Consider the following 14131-nt stretch of genomic DNA (forward strand, 5'->3'; position numbering starts at 1 on the left):
TTGGACTGTGGGAGGAAACCGGAGCACCCGGTGGAAACCCATGCAGTCACGGGGAGAACGTGCAGATTCCGCACAGACCGTGACCCAGCGGGGAATCAAACTTGGGACCTTGGAGCTGTGAAGCCACAGTGCTATCCACTTGTGCTACCGTGCTGCCCAATAGATTACAATAGATTAACATTCATATTGACCTGAGCAAGTGACAGTGCACATTGTTTCTGAAAACACTGTGCCCACAGCGAGCATGGTATCAGAGAAAATCCAGTGGTGACGTTTAATGCCACTGGTCATGTTGAGCAGATGTTTGACTATCTGAACAGGTTTTCAAGAGTCATTCATGACCATCAGTCTCGGTCCCCCTGCTGAGTTTGTGCTTCTTTGTGAGCCCAGTTGTCTATTTTTCTGGCAGTCCTAGCTAGCTGAGATTGGTAGCCAGCATACTCTGCTCTCCTAGACCACCCTCTCCCTGTTCACTTCTTACTCCAAGCTGATACACCCATCAATAGCTGTTATGACCACTCTCTCAGACCATTTATTTTGTCCTCTATGTTGCTGATAATTAAAAATAATCTTCTCCTTTGTTATCTTCACCAGCCCTGAAGGCCCAAGGGAATTCTCTTGTATTTTGGCCAGAATTACAATGTGAGACAATTCGGACCCCTTGCTGGAAGTTACCAGGTCATTAAGTCAAGGTCTGATCTAAAGCGGGACACTTAGAGATGAATTTCCTCCCAATCTTTTGTTGTAACTACAGTGGATGTTTGGAAGAAACTCCATATCAGTGAGTTAACATCAGTTTCTGCCAAATTTACAGTTTTCAGATGGATCAATCCCTGAGGAAATGTTGATGCATGCCACTCTGGAGACGTGAGCACAATATCCAGGCTGACACTCTGGTGCAGTGCCGAGGGAGTGCAGCATTGTCAGAGGTGCTATCTTACAGTCGTGGTGTTAAACAGATGCCCTGCCAACATTCCCAGGTGGTTGTAAAAAAATCCCTTGCCATTATTCGCAAAAAAGCACAAGAATATCTGGCCATTATTCTATTCCCTATTGTGCAACATGGCTGTGAACAAATTATTGATGCATTCACTGCAATACGACAGTGACCACATTTTAAAAGTAGTCACTTAGTAGTACTGAGTTTGACTCCATAGGATCCCTACAGTGATGCCATTCAGCTCATTGAGTCTGCATGGACCCTCTGAAAGTGCACCCTGCCCAGGCCCACTCCCCTGCCCTATCCCCGTAACCCCACTTAACGAACACATCTTCAGACTAAGAGAGGAAACCAGAGCACCCGTAGACATGGGGAAAATGTGCACCAAGTCACCAAGGCTAAATCAACCTGGGTCCCTGGCTTTGTGAGGCAGCAGTGCCAACTACTATGCCACCGTGCCACCCCAGATGCAAGGATGCCAAATATTCTCACACTCTAATTCATTGCTTCCTTTGAAATTTGGCATTCTTGTACCTGTCTTTTTTAAAATAAATTTAGAGTACCCAATTCATTTTTTTCCAATTAAGGGGCAATTTAGCGTGGCCAATCCACCTAGCTTGCACATTTTTGGATTGTGGGGGCGAAACCCACGCAAACACGGGGAGAATGTGCAAACTCCACACGGATAGTGACCCAGAGCCAGGGTCGAAACTGGGACCTTGGCGCCGTGAGGCCACAGTGCTAACCCACTGCGCCACCGTGCTGCCCCCTTGTGCCTGTCTTGATGAGTGCAAGATGAAAAGCTCCAACAGCATTTCCCTTTTTTTCCCAATATTTTAGAAGTGTTTAAACGCCTGTAAATGCTTTGGGACAACCTGATATCATGAAAGGTGCTAGATAAGTTCTGAATATTGCACAGGTTCGACATTGATGAACAGTAAGAATAAAAATTGGCTCCATTTTGGAGGGGCGGGGAGCGTAACAATCAACATGGATAAGAACTCGACTGGAAGGTCTCTCGACATTATGCCAATGTTTATCAGCATTTTCTTTTTTGTGCAAGTTAATGAAAACCAGAAAACATAGCCCAAAATGCCCAATGTTATTATAGAGTAAAATGGAATTTTTTTACGTCCAAAGATTGCTTACCATTTCTGAAAAAGACGAAAGAACATAATGGCTATCTCACCTAATGGACCTTGAGTGTAATTGTCTCCCAAGATCGTCTAGTGGATTATGGGTACAGTTGGAATACACAAAGAAGGGGATTTAAAAGCTAGCTGAGATGTATGGTGATCCACCACTGTATATATATGTGTGTGCCTGTATTAGGGGATGTACTACAGTACCTGTATTACAGGTTTGTTGGTAAGCCCTTACTGGCTAGCTCCGCCCACAGGGAGCAGTATAAATATTCATGAGCTCTCCTGAACTGCCATTCTACAGCTGCAGTCGAGGGAATAACATCTCACGGTAATAAAGCCTCTCTTATAACGATTCGTGTCTTTGTGTGCAATTGTTAGCGCATCAAGCTGGCTGCCCACTGCTTGGCCTGCCTGTGCCTGCCCTGTGGGTCTGTGCGTGTGTGGTGTGTGCTATGAGGAAAGGCAGCTGAATATTTGCCATACTGAAGATGTGTGATACAGTGATCTGTGCAGTGGAAAAACAAAATAACTATCTTTCGCAAGAGAATCTAAAACTCTCTCTCTGGGGCAGCATGGTAGCACAGTGGTTAGCATAGTTGCTTCACAGCTCCAGGATCCCAGGTTCGTTTCCTGGCTTGGGTCACTATCTGTGCAGAGTCAGCACGTTCTCCCTGTGTCTGGGTGGGTTTCCTCCGGGTGCTCCGGTTTCCTCCCACAGTCCAAAGATGTGCAGGTTAGGTGGATTGGCCATGATAAATTGCCCTCAGTGTCGTAAAAGGTTGGCTGGGGTTATGTGGTTACGGGGATAGGGTGGAGGTGTGGGCTTGGGTAGTATGCTGTTTCCAATGGCCGGTACAGGCTCAGTGGGCTGAATGGCCTCCTTCTGCACTGTAAATTCTGATTCTATGACTGTGGAAGTCAACCAGCCAGCAAAAATGGATCTCAGCTGGAAAAAGAACTGAAACATCTCTGCCAAACCACAGAACACATGAATGGAAGAATCAAAAACTCAACTAGAAGTTAACTATACTGGTATCAATTTGTAATAGCTGATCAAGCATCATCTACTCCTTGCAAATCAAGGACTGTTCTGCATAACTTTTTACTTATATTTACTAACGATTGGCCTCAATTCTTACTTCTATTCCATACAAATGTAGATCCATGTGTTGTTTACTATTTCATAGAATCATAGAATCCCTACAGTGCAGAAGGAGGCCACCCAGCCCATTGAATCTGCACCGACCCTTCGAATCAGCATTCAACCCATGTCCACCCTCCCTACCCCCATAACTCCATATCCTAACCTACACATCCCTGGACACTAAGGGGCAATTTAGCATGGCCAATCCATCTAACCCACACATCTTTGGGCTGTGGGAGGAAGCCCACGCAGACACGGGGAGAATGTACAAACTTCACAAAGACAGTGATCCAAGGCCGGAATTGAACATGGGTCCCTGACGCTGTAAGGCAGCAATGCTAACCACTATGCTACCGTGCTGCCCTATTTCTTCTTATCTTTATAGTAGCTAATAAACTGACTCTTCATTAACTCAAGACAGCCTAGTTAAATTGGCTCCTTTTGAAACATAACTATTGTGTCAGGACAAGGTATGTAATGGAATGGGGAAGTTGGTTAGATTAAACCTTTGTTGCTAACAGCAGAGGATGGCTGGAATAAAGGCATGGAGCCAGTCACTCCTTCTCACCCGGCCTTGTACAATTTGGGCGTATCCTAGACGGACGGTGACAAATCAACGGATCTCGCCTGGAACAACATCTTTTTGACAACATTACGTGGGGCTGTTCATAACACCAAAGAGCCAAATATAGTAGGACAAACACAAAAATATTTGCGCAAATATTTTGGCACTCAACGGGTTAACAGAAACTTTTTGCCATCATTTTTGATCGTTAAAAATTTGGATTAACAATAATATTGATGAAATATAGATGAATTAAAATAGGGAAATAATTTAAACAGGGCTCCATGAGATTGGAAGTACAGGAACACTTTTGATATTACCCAAGGGTGAAAAATTTCACAACTATCCTGAACTATCACAATTATTCTGGAGTGATCTACCAGGAGTTTGAAAATGATTCTTGTCTGGAGGAAACTCTGACCCGCATTGCTATCTTTAATACTCGGTTTGCTTTGTCGGACAATCACGAGGGAGCGGATCTTTTCGGGAATGTGTCAAGGTTACATAAAAGTTGTTTTTTATGTAAGAGAGCAAGCCGAACCATTAATTCAGCATCTATTATAGGCTGCCTGATAATACTGGGCCAAAATAAACACCTCACACTCCAGAGCCTCTGCAACATCAGCCATTCCCTTTTATTGTCCAATGAAAGCTATGAGATTATGAGGAGACACAAGCAGTAAGGCCTACTTTGGTCTCCTTGAAATCATGGCAGGTAATGATGGTAGAGAGGCAGAGAGGGCAAACGTGTCACAGGCCACGAATGAACTGTTAAGCTTCAAAACAGCCCAGTAAGCTCAATTACACTCTGGCACTGTAGCATCTTGGCAACACCGCTCCCTTCTGTCAGTCTCAACCAAGCAGACATTGGTTGTTTTGGCAAGCAGGAAATGGACGTGTGTGAGAACAAAGATACACTTGTTGCCTCAACACATTTAGCTGGCAAACATTTTTTTAGAAATATGAAATGGTACCGCAAAAATTAGCAACCTTGCCAGCCCTGGAAAGAAAATCCAAGCAAAGCTGGAAACTCTTAATATAATTACAACTTAGCAGTTACACCACTTCAGTGAAGGCCTTTTCTTTTCCACAAATTAAATCAAGCAGATCTGCTTGGATTCATGGTGGAAATTAACCTAGTCCAATAGAATATTGACTCAGACGCTATTAAATAGCACCTCCCAAATCTGCAACCTCCAGCACCTAAACAGACAGAAGCCAGCAGGCACATGGGAACACCATCACCTCCAAGTTCCCCCAGCCCGCCGACCCTCCCTCCCCCGTAACCGCGCCCCTCTCCTCCCGAGAATCACAACGTGGACGCATTTCACTGTCATTGAGTCAAAATGCTGCATCTCCCTATTGGAATACATTTATTACTTTTATCATACAGAATGCAGCAGTTCCAGAAGAAAGCTCACTCCGACCTTGTCAAGGGCAACTAGGGATGGACAATAAATGCAGGTTTTGACAGAGATGCCTTATCCCGAAAATGAGTAATAGAAAGCAATCCCTTTACTTCACTTTCTCAGTGACCACAATATTATGCCCCTCCACCACCTCGTCGGGAACAGTCCAGCAGGTAGGGGGGGGTGGGGCAGAGGAAAATCAGGTGGGATGGGAGAGGCTACATTCCCTATCTGCTTCCTCTGATATTTAACCAGCACTGCGATGGGTGTTGGGCTGCCTGCCCTTGAACCAATTAAGGCTTATGTGGCCAATTAATAGCCCTGCTTCAATCAACTGCGCGATAGGCCGAGTGCCCGCCTAGTTCGGCCAGATTCCGCCGGCGTTGTTCTCATGTGGTCCTACTCGGCGGGACCTTTGCGTTCATGCTGCGGGGGGTGGCCTGGTGGGAGGGAGGAAGGATCTGACTCCGGGGGAGGGGGTGGGGGGCCTCCAAGGTGGTCTGTCCCGCGATCGGGGGTCTACCAATCGGCGGGCGGACTTATTCTGGTGGGGTCATGTGGTGTCCCCCAGGGCACCCCATGGTGCCCTCTGGCCCCAGCTGACCCATCAGCTGGAAGGGCGCGTTCCAGCACAACCAGTGCCACTTTGTGTGGGGATGGGTGTGTGATGCACGATCAATGACTACTAAGGCGAGGTTGTAGTCCAACTGAAGGCTTTAATAAGCTAGATGTTTCCCCCAGCGGCTCAGGTACAGAAAGGAAGCTGCTGGGGTGGCACGGGCTCTTGTACCCCACCTTGCAGGGCGGAGCTACCATACAGGCTCGACTAATGGAAAGCATACATTATCTACCAATGGTGTTCCAGCATTACTAGGTACCGTAATACCTCTACACAGACTACCACGTTCACCCCTGTTGAAAAAGAGTCCGGTGGGGGTAGTGGCTTGGTATTACAACATGGTAACGTGGTAGAAGTTAAGGCTATGGAGGTACCGTAATGCCTTCGTACAGCGTTTTGCCTTATTATCGTAACTATTTACAATTTTACAATTTTACAATTACCTATATACACATTAAAATGAAGCAATCAGTCGATCGGGGGCCCTGGTCGTCCTCTGTGATCACGAAGCTTTGGTGGTGACGCCGGTGGAGGTTCGGGCGTCTGTGACTCCGGGAGCGTGGTTTCGATCTCTGTGGCAGCTTCAACACCCCTAGATGGCGCTGGTGGGGAAGCTGATTGACCTGGGAACGGAGCGTCTGCGGGGTGCGTCGGTGGGCGGGGGGGGCCTAGACGGGGCCGGCGGAAGAACTGATCCTCCTGGGAAGGGGGCCGCTGTAAGGTGCACCGGTGGGATGGGGGTGGGACTGGTGGCTGGGGTGTGCGCGGGGATCCGGCGGGCGGCAGGTCTCGTAGGGAGACCGTGTCTTGTCGGCCATCGGGGTACTCCACGTAGGAGTACTGGGGGTTAGCGTGGAGAAGGTGAACCCTCTCGACTTGTGGGCCCGCATGTGTTTTCGGAGCAGGATGGGTCTGGGGGATGCCAGTCAGGTCGGGAGCGAGGTCCCAGTGAAGGACTTCCTGGGGAAAACAAGGAGACGTTCGTGAGGTGTTTGGTTAGTCGTGGTGCAGAGCAGGGACCGGATGGAGTGGAGGGCATCCAGGAGGACTTCCTGCCAGCGAGAGACTGGGAGATTTCTGGACCGTAGGGCCAGTAGGACGGTCTTCCAGACTGTTCCGTTCTCCCTCTCTACCTGTCCGTTACCCCGGGTGTTGTATCTGGCCGTCCTGCTCGAGGCAATGCCCTTGCTGAGCAGGAATTGACGCAGTTCGTCGCCCATAAAGGAGGTCCCCTATCACTATGTATGTAAGCGGGGAACCCGAACAGTGTAAAGATGCTATGGAGGGCTTTGATGACAGTGGTTGCGGTCATGTCGAGGCAGGGGATGGCGAATGGGAATCGGGAGTACTCGTCAATCACGTTCAGGAAGTACATGTTGCAGTCGGTGGAGGGGAGGGGACCTTTGAAGTCCATGCTGAGGTGTTCAAAGGGACAGGAAGCCTTTATCAGATGCGCTTTCTCTGGCCGGTAGAAGTGCGGCTAGCACTCCACGCAGATTTGGCAGTTCCTGGTGGCAGTCCTGGCCTCCTCTATGGAGTAGGGCAGGTTGCGGGTCTTGACAAAATGGAAGAAGCGAGTGACCCCCCGGGTGGCAGAGGTCCTCGTGGAGGGCCTGGAGTTGGTCCATTTGTGCGTTGGCACATGTGCTGCAGGACAGGGCATTAGGAGGCTTGTTTAGCTTCCCGGGGCAATACAAGATCTCGTAGTTTTAGGTGGAGAGTTCGATCCTCCACCGCAAGATCTTATCGTTTTTTTATCTTGCCCCGCTGTGCATTATCGAGCATGAAGTCGACCGACCATTGGTCAGTGAGGAGAGTGAATCTCCTGCCGGCCAGGTATTGCCTGCAATGTCGCACAGCTTCTACTATGGCCTGAGCTTCCTTTTCGACTGAGGAGTGGCGGATTTCGGAAGCATGGAGGGTGCGGGAGAAGAAGGCCACGGGTCTGCCCGCTTGGTTGAGGGTGGCCGCCAGAGCTATGTCGGACGCGTCGCTCTCGACCTGGAAGGGGAGGGACTCATTGATGGCGCGCATTGTGGCCTTTGCAATATCTGCTTTGATGCGGCTGAAGGCCTGGCGGGCCTCTATCGACAGGGGAAAAACTGTGGATTGGATCAGAGGATGGGCCTTGTCTGGAGATATTTTTGGAGGTTCGTGTCGTGGTCCTGCTGGTCGTGTCCGCAGGTGGTGATATTATCGAGATACGGGAATGTTGCCCGTAAACCGTATCGGTCAACCATTCGAACCATTTCTCGCTGGAAGGCCGATCCCCATTAGTGACACCAAAGGGAACCCTTATAAAGTGGTAGAGCCGCCCATCTGCCTGGAAGGCAGTGTACTTGCGGTCACTCGTGCGGAAGGGGAGCTGGTGGTAGGCGCACTTAAGGTCCACCGTGGAGAAGACCTTGTATTGCGCAATCCTGTTTACCAGGTCGGATATGCGGGGGAGAGGGTACGCGTCCAGCTGCGTAAACCTGTTATTGGTCTGACTGTAGTCGATGACCATCCTATTCTTCTCCCCGGTCTTTACCATCACTACTTGAGCTCTCCAGGGACTGTTGATAGCTTCAATGACTCCTTCCCTCAGTAGCCGTTGGACCTCTGACCTAATAAAGATCCGGTCCTGGACACTGTACCATCTGCTCCTGGTGGCGACAGGTTTGCAATCCGGGGTGAGGTTCGCAAACAGGGAAGGCGGATCTGCCTAGAGGGTCGCAAGGCTGCAGACAGTGAGAGGGGGTATAGAGACGCCAAATTTGAAAGTTAGACTTTGGAGGTTACACTGGAAGTCTAACCCTCGGAGTTTGGCCGCGCAGAGGTGGGGAAGGACATAGAGCCGGTAATTTTTGAACTCCCTTCCCTGGACCGTGAGATTTGCTACACAGAACCCCTTTATCTCTATTAAGTGGGAACCAGAGGCCAAAGAGATTTTTGATTAACAGGGTGGACGGGGAGAGAACAGCGCCTTATCGTGTCGGGGTGTTTGAAGCTCTCCGTGCTCCCAGAGTCGATTAAGCAGGACGTCTCGTGTCCGTTGATTAACACCGTCGTTGTAGCAGTTGAGAGTGTTCGAGGCTGAGACTGGTCCAGGGTCACCGAGGCTAATCGTGGCAGCAGCTGGGTGTTCTCGTCGGGCGGTGTGTGGTCATCTGCACTGAGGTCCTGGGAGTCCATCCAAGATGGCGGCGCCCACTGGTCGCACGTGGCTGCGGGTGCACAAAATGGCGGCGCCCATCCATCACACGCAGCATCAGCGGAACAAGATGGCGGTGCCCGGAGGCCACACGTGGCCCTGGAGGAGGAAGATGGAGATGGAGGCGCTCACTGGCCGCACGGGGCCCGTGGAGAGGGTTATAATGGCGATCCGCATTCGCTTCCAGGGACCGCAGCGACCGCCCGGGCCTGGCATACCGCCACAAAGTGGCCCTTTTTTCCGCACACTTTACAGGTGGATGAACGGGCTGGTCAGCGCTGTCGAGGGTGTTTGGCTTGCCCGCAAAAATAGCAGCGGGGCCCCCCTGGGTTGCTGGGCCGTCTTGCAGCGCAAGCTTGTGGGGGAGTGTGGGGCATTGCCTCGGAGTCTGCTGCAGAGGGATTCCACGCTACCCAGGGGGCTGCCGCGTGGTCTGGGGCGTAGGCGCGGGCGTATCAGGAGGCCACATCCAGGGAGCCGGCAAGGGCCCGTGCATCCTTGAGGCCTCGAGTTTCTTTCTCCAGCAAACACTGGCGGGTTTGAGAGGACAGCATACCCGTAACGAAAGCGTCCCGAACAGTTCAGTGTGGTTGTTTGCTGAAACTTGCGAGCAGCTGCAGTTTCTCCCCAACACTAGGAGCGCACGGTAGAATTCTTCCAGTGACTCACCAGGAATCTATCGTCTCGTTGCTAGTAGATGCCGGGTGAATGACTTGATTTATCGGGCAAATGTAATGTCCTTTCAGCAACTCCATCGCGGCATCGAAGTCGTCCGCGTCCTCGATGAGGGTGTAGACTTCTGGGCTCACCCTCGAGTGCAGGATCTGCAGTTTCTGTTCTCTTGTGGGTGTGTTTTCTACCGTTCCGAGGTAGCCGTTGAAGCACTCTAGCCAGTACTTGAAAGTCGCCGCCGAGTTTACTGCGTGGGGGCTGAGTTGCAGACACTCCAGCTTGATTCGGAGCTCCATTCTTTAAATCTAGCTTATTCAATTGATGCACGATCAATGACTACTAAGGCGAGGTTTGTAGTCCAACTGAAGGCTTTAACAGGCTAGATGTTTCCCCCAGCAGCTCAGGCACAGAAAGGAAGCTGCTGGGGTGGCACTGGCTCTTATACTCCGCCTTGCAGGGCGGAGCTACCATACAGGCTCGACCAATCGAAAGCATACATTATCTACCAATGGTGTTCTAGCATTACTAGGTACCATAATACCTCTACACAGACTACCACAGTGTGTGTGGGGATTGTAATTTGTATCTGCGGCTGCAGCTTGTCAGCCTCCCGAGTGTCAATCACGAGCCCGGTGAATCCCTCACCGTTTTTCATTGGAATCGGTTGTGTTCCATGTGGCGCCAGTGCTAGTCCCTTCACAGTAGCTGAATCAGTTCAGGTAGGCAGCAATTTAGCTGTCGTGAAACTTCACGAATCCTGTGCCAGAGTCAACATTTAGGGCTGGATTCTACCGCCCCACCCGCCGTAAGATCACCACGGGTGAGGCGTGGCCAATGGAAAAGTCCATTGACTTCAGGCGGGATTCTACAGTCGCCGGGCGGTCGCGGCCGAAGAATCCCGCCCTTAGTCTCAGGAACGGAGAATCCAGCCCCCTAGGTTCGAAGGGGTAACATTGGCAGAGAGCTGTTTTCTTCAAAAGTCACATCGCTGGGAACATGGCTTTGTCCAGCAATTTTTTGTTGGAGGCGTCATGGCCTCAGATTATCTATGAAGCTTTCACTAGCAATATGAGGGGGAAGGCAAAGCACAGAAGGAGGCCATTCAAGCCATCGTGCCTGTGCTGGCTTTTTGAAATAGTCAATAACTCTCACTTTCCTTCTTACTCCCCATAGCCTGAACTATGAATTCTACAGAAAGGGTGTTCCTTTTTAAAGGAGATAAATCCAATTATGTTTTGAATGTTAAAGTTAAATTCCATCTCTTATTTGTCTGCTCATTTCACCATGTCTGTTGATGCCTTTCTGAACTCTATTATTATCCTCCTCACTGTTTACCACATTTCCAAGTTTTGTCTCATGTGTAAACTTTGAAATTATGCCCTGCACATCCATGTCATTGATGTACAACAAAAAAATTAGTGGTCCTAATATTGACTGAAATGGGAGACGGCTGAACACTGATGTGACCATCAATTTACTCGAGACACGATAGGAAGTAAACAGCGGTTTTAATAGACTTACAACTGCCTGCGACCAGAAAAACTGAGGGCAGACTCACAAGGCTGCAGCACGTTATACTTCCGGTAGTGGGAGGGGCCATGGGGGGAGCCGAGGGTGGAGCCCTGTACAAGCTCCTCATCTCCCCCTGTGAGCAGAGCCGCGCAACGGCTCACAGACAGAGCCCACAAGGACACAATGCTATACAGTGTGAACGCAATACTATACAGTGTGAATTACATGATGTACATTCACCACAAACACGTCCCTCTATTCTCAGAAACTCTTCATTACTGCACTTCATTTCTATCCCATAGCCATCTCCGTATCCATGATATTACTGTCCCTTCAGTCCTTTAGACTATTTTCCAATGGTTATTATTGGGTCCATTATCAAATGTTCTCTGAAAGTCCATCCCCACAACATTAACTGCAAATTCTTCATCAACCCTTTCTGTGAAATTCATAGTTAGTCAGACATGATTAACTCATATTTTTCCAAATGGCAATTAATTGTTTCTCAAATTATTGTCTCTAAATATTCCCCAACACCAATGGTATAGCATTAGAGTTGGAAGGGTTAATGAGAGGGACTGTGTAAACGGCACCGCCCATATAATGATGTAAGGGACACGTGACCCAGAGTTGAGAGGTGGAATGCTTACCCAGAGAAATACGTCATCATGTATATCTGTCTATAGTTCTGTTATATCCAATAAACCAGTTATTGTTTAGTCTTACCAATATCTCAGCAATCATTCCCCAGCCAATTCAACCAACCTACAATAGGCCGAAAGGCCTTTAGCCACAGGGTTTATCTCTCTTAACTTTATTGAAGAGGGGTCTCACATTTCTTCCTCTTCTTCCCAGGTTCAGCTCACAGTGCCACAATCTCCACCATGGGTAGGGCAAGGCGGCAGGTACCAAATTCACTCCAGCTGGATTGAAACCCACTGCTGTTATCACCAGTCTGATCCACACGAGCCCCTCAGCCAACTGGTTCCCCAAGGAGCCCGAGCTTCGATGGTACAATACAGTTTTTCATGTATGCGGTAGCCTGGAACTATGGAGAGTGATTTCCAACACCCGGAAAGAACACTTCCACATGGATGACCGGAAATCTCTCTCGCTCGTATCGCCCGCCATTGGCGTCTGTGGGAAGGATTTACAAGTTCATACTCAATCTGTTTGGTCATGTTGTGAACACACCTTCCTTGACTATCAAGTCCTTGAGTGGCACTTGAAATCAGAGCTTCTGGGTCAGAGACAGGGATGCTACCTACTGCGCCACAAGACCTGCTCCTGCATCGTGTACATACTCCAATCCTTTGGCATCGCTCACATCTTGAAGGAGGATTAGAGGATTAGGACCAGGGCTTAGGTTATCACGACCTTTACTTCCTCAGCAATCAAAATGGATCCCATCTCAACCACGTGTCATTTCTATATTGATCAGACCACCCTTCTAAGTATCTCTGTTCTGTAAAAGATTTCTGTCCAGTCCAGTTTTTACACAATCTCTTCCTGTACTTTTACAGGTCATGAAAAGTGCTATCGAAATCCAAGTTCTTTCCTTTTATAGTTAGCAAGAAGGTGGTTCATCACTACCTTCTCAAGGCATTATGACAGATGGGTAACAAAGCGACCTTGCCAGCGACACTCACAAAGATCATAGAACATACAGTGCAGAAGGAGGCCATTCAGCCCATCGAGTTTGCACCGACCCACATAAGCCCTCACTTCCTCCCTATCCCCGTAACCCAATAACTCCTCCTAACCTTTTTGTCACTAAGGACAATTTATCATGGCCAATCCACCTAACCTGCACATTTTTGGACTTTAGGAGGAAACCGGCGCACCCGGAGGAAACCCACGCAGACACGGGGAGAATGTGCAGACTCCGCACAGACAGTGTCCCAGCAGGGAATCGAACCTGGGACCCTGTTGTGTTGTTCCTTGTGTCTTAATAAAGCTTGTAGTCTTAAAGTTGAAGTAGATGCTTTATTGTGAGTTTGTTCTCTCTTCAGTGCTTAACTTGAAGTTACATCTGTGCTGCTAGTCTGTCTTGCTACTAGCTCCCGTTCCTGTGAAGTGTGTCCTGACTTCCTGTTCGTCTGTATTTATATCTCTCCCGTGCTTCCTCTAGTGCTTGCTCAGTTGTATTGCATCTACACAGATATACAATCACCACATTCCCCTTTTTTCTTTACATATTTTCTGTACATTGTTAAAGAAAATTGTACAAACAGTTAGATTACTTATGATATGTGTATCTATACAAGTGATGATGATATTGGATATTTTACAAAACCAATTAATGTTTATGAGTCCAATCTTAATATAGTAGTCCCCCTTTCTAACGCGGATGTTGGGGTCCAAGACAGCCACCCGCGTTGCAACCGAGCCGCGGATATCCACGATGGGGGTTTTAAATTTATTTAAAAATCTATGCTAGCGCTTCCCATTGAGAGTCTACAGGGGGCGGGGGGAGAGGTCAGACCCCCGTAGACTCACAATGGGAAGCGCTAGCATAGATTTTTAAATAAATTTAAAACCCCCATCGTGGATCTAATTAAAACAGTGTCAATTTCAGCGGCCGGCTCACTTTGATCCGGAGAGGGAAGCTGAAACAATCAGCCGGCCGCTGAAATTGACACTGCCGGCTGCTCTCTCCCTCCAATCCAACTTTTAAGTTTTAATGTTTCTGATTGGAGGGAGAGAGCAGCGGCAGTGTCAATTTCAGCGGCCGGCTGATTGTTTCAGTGAGAGAGCAGCTTCCCTCTCCGGATCAAAGTGAGCCGGCCGCTGAAATTGACACTGCCGGCTGATTGGAGGGAGAGAGCAGAGAACACAGGAGGAGGTCATACGGGCCTCTGAAAGACCAGCATGGTCTCACATCGCCCCTCCCCTCTGTAGTTGGGGTTCAGGCTGTGGCTGCTGGGGTACT

The sequence above is a fragment of the Scyliorhinus canicula genome, chromosome 5, assembly GCF_902713615.1.
Source record: "Scyliorhinus canicula chromosome 5, sScyCan1.1, whole genome shotgun sequence".
Classification (NCBI taxonomy): domain Eukaryota; kingdom Metazoa; phylum Chordata; class Chondrichthyes; order Carcharhiniformes; family Scyliorhinidae; genus Scyliorhinus; species Scyliorhinus canicula.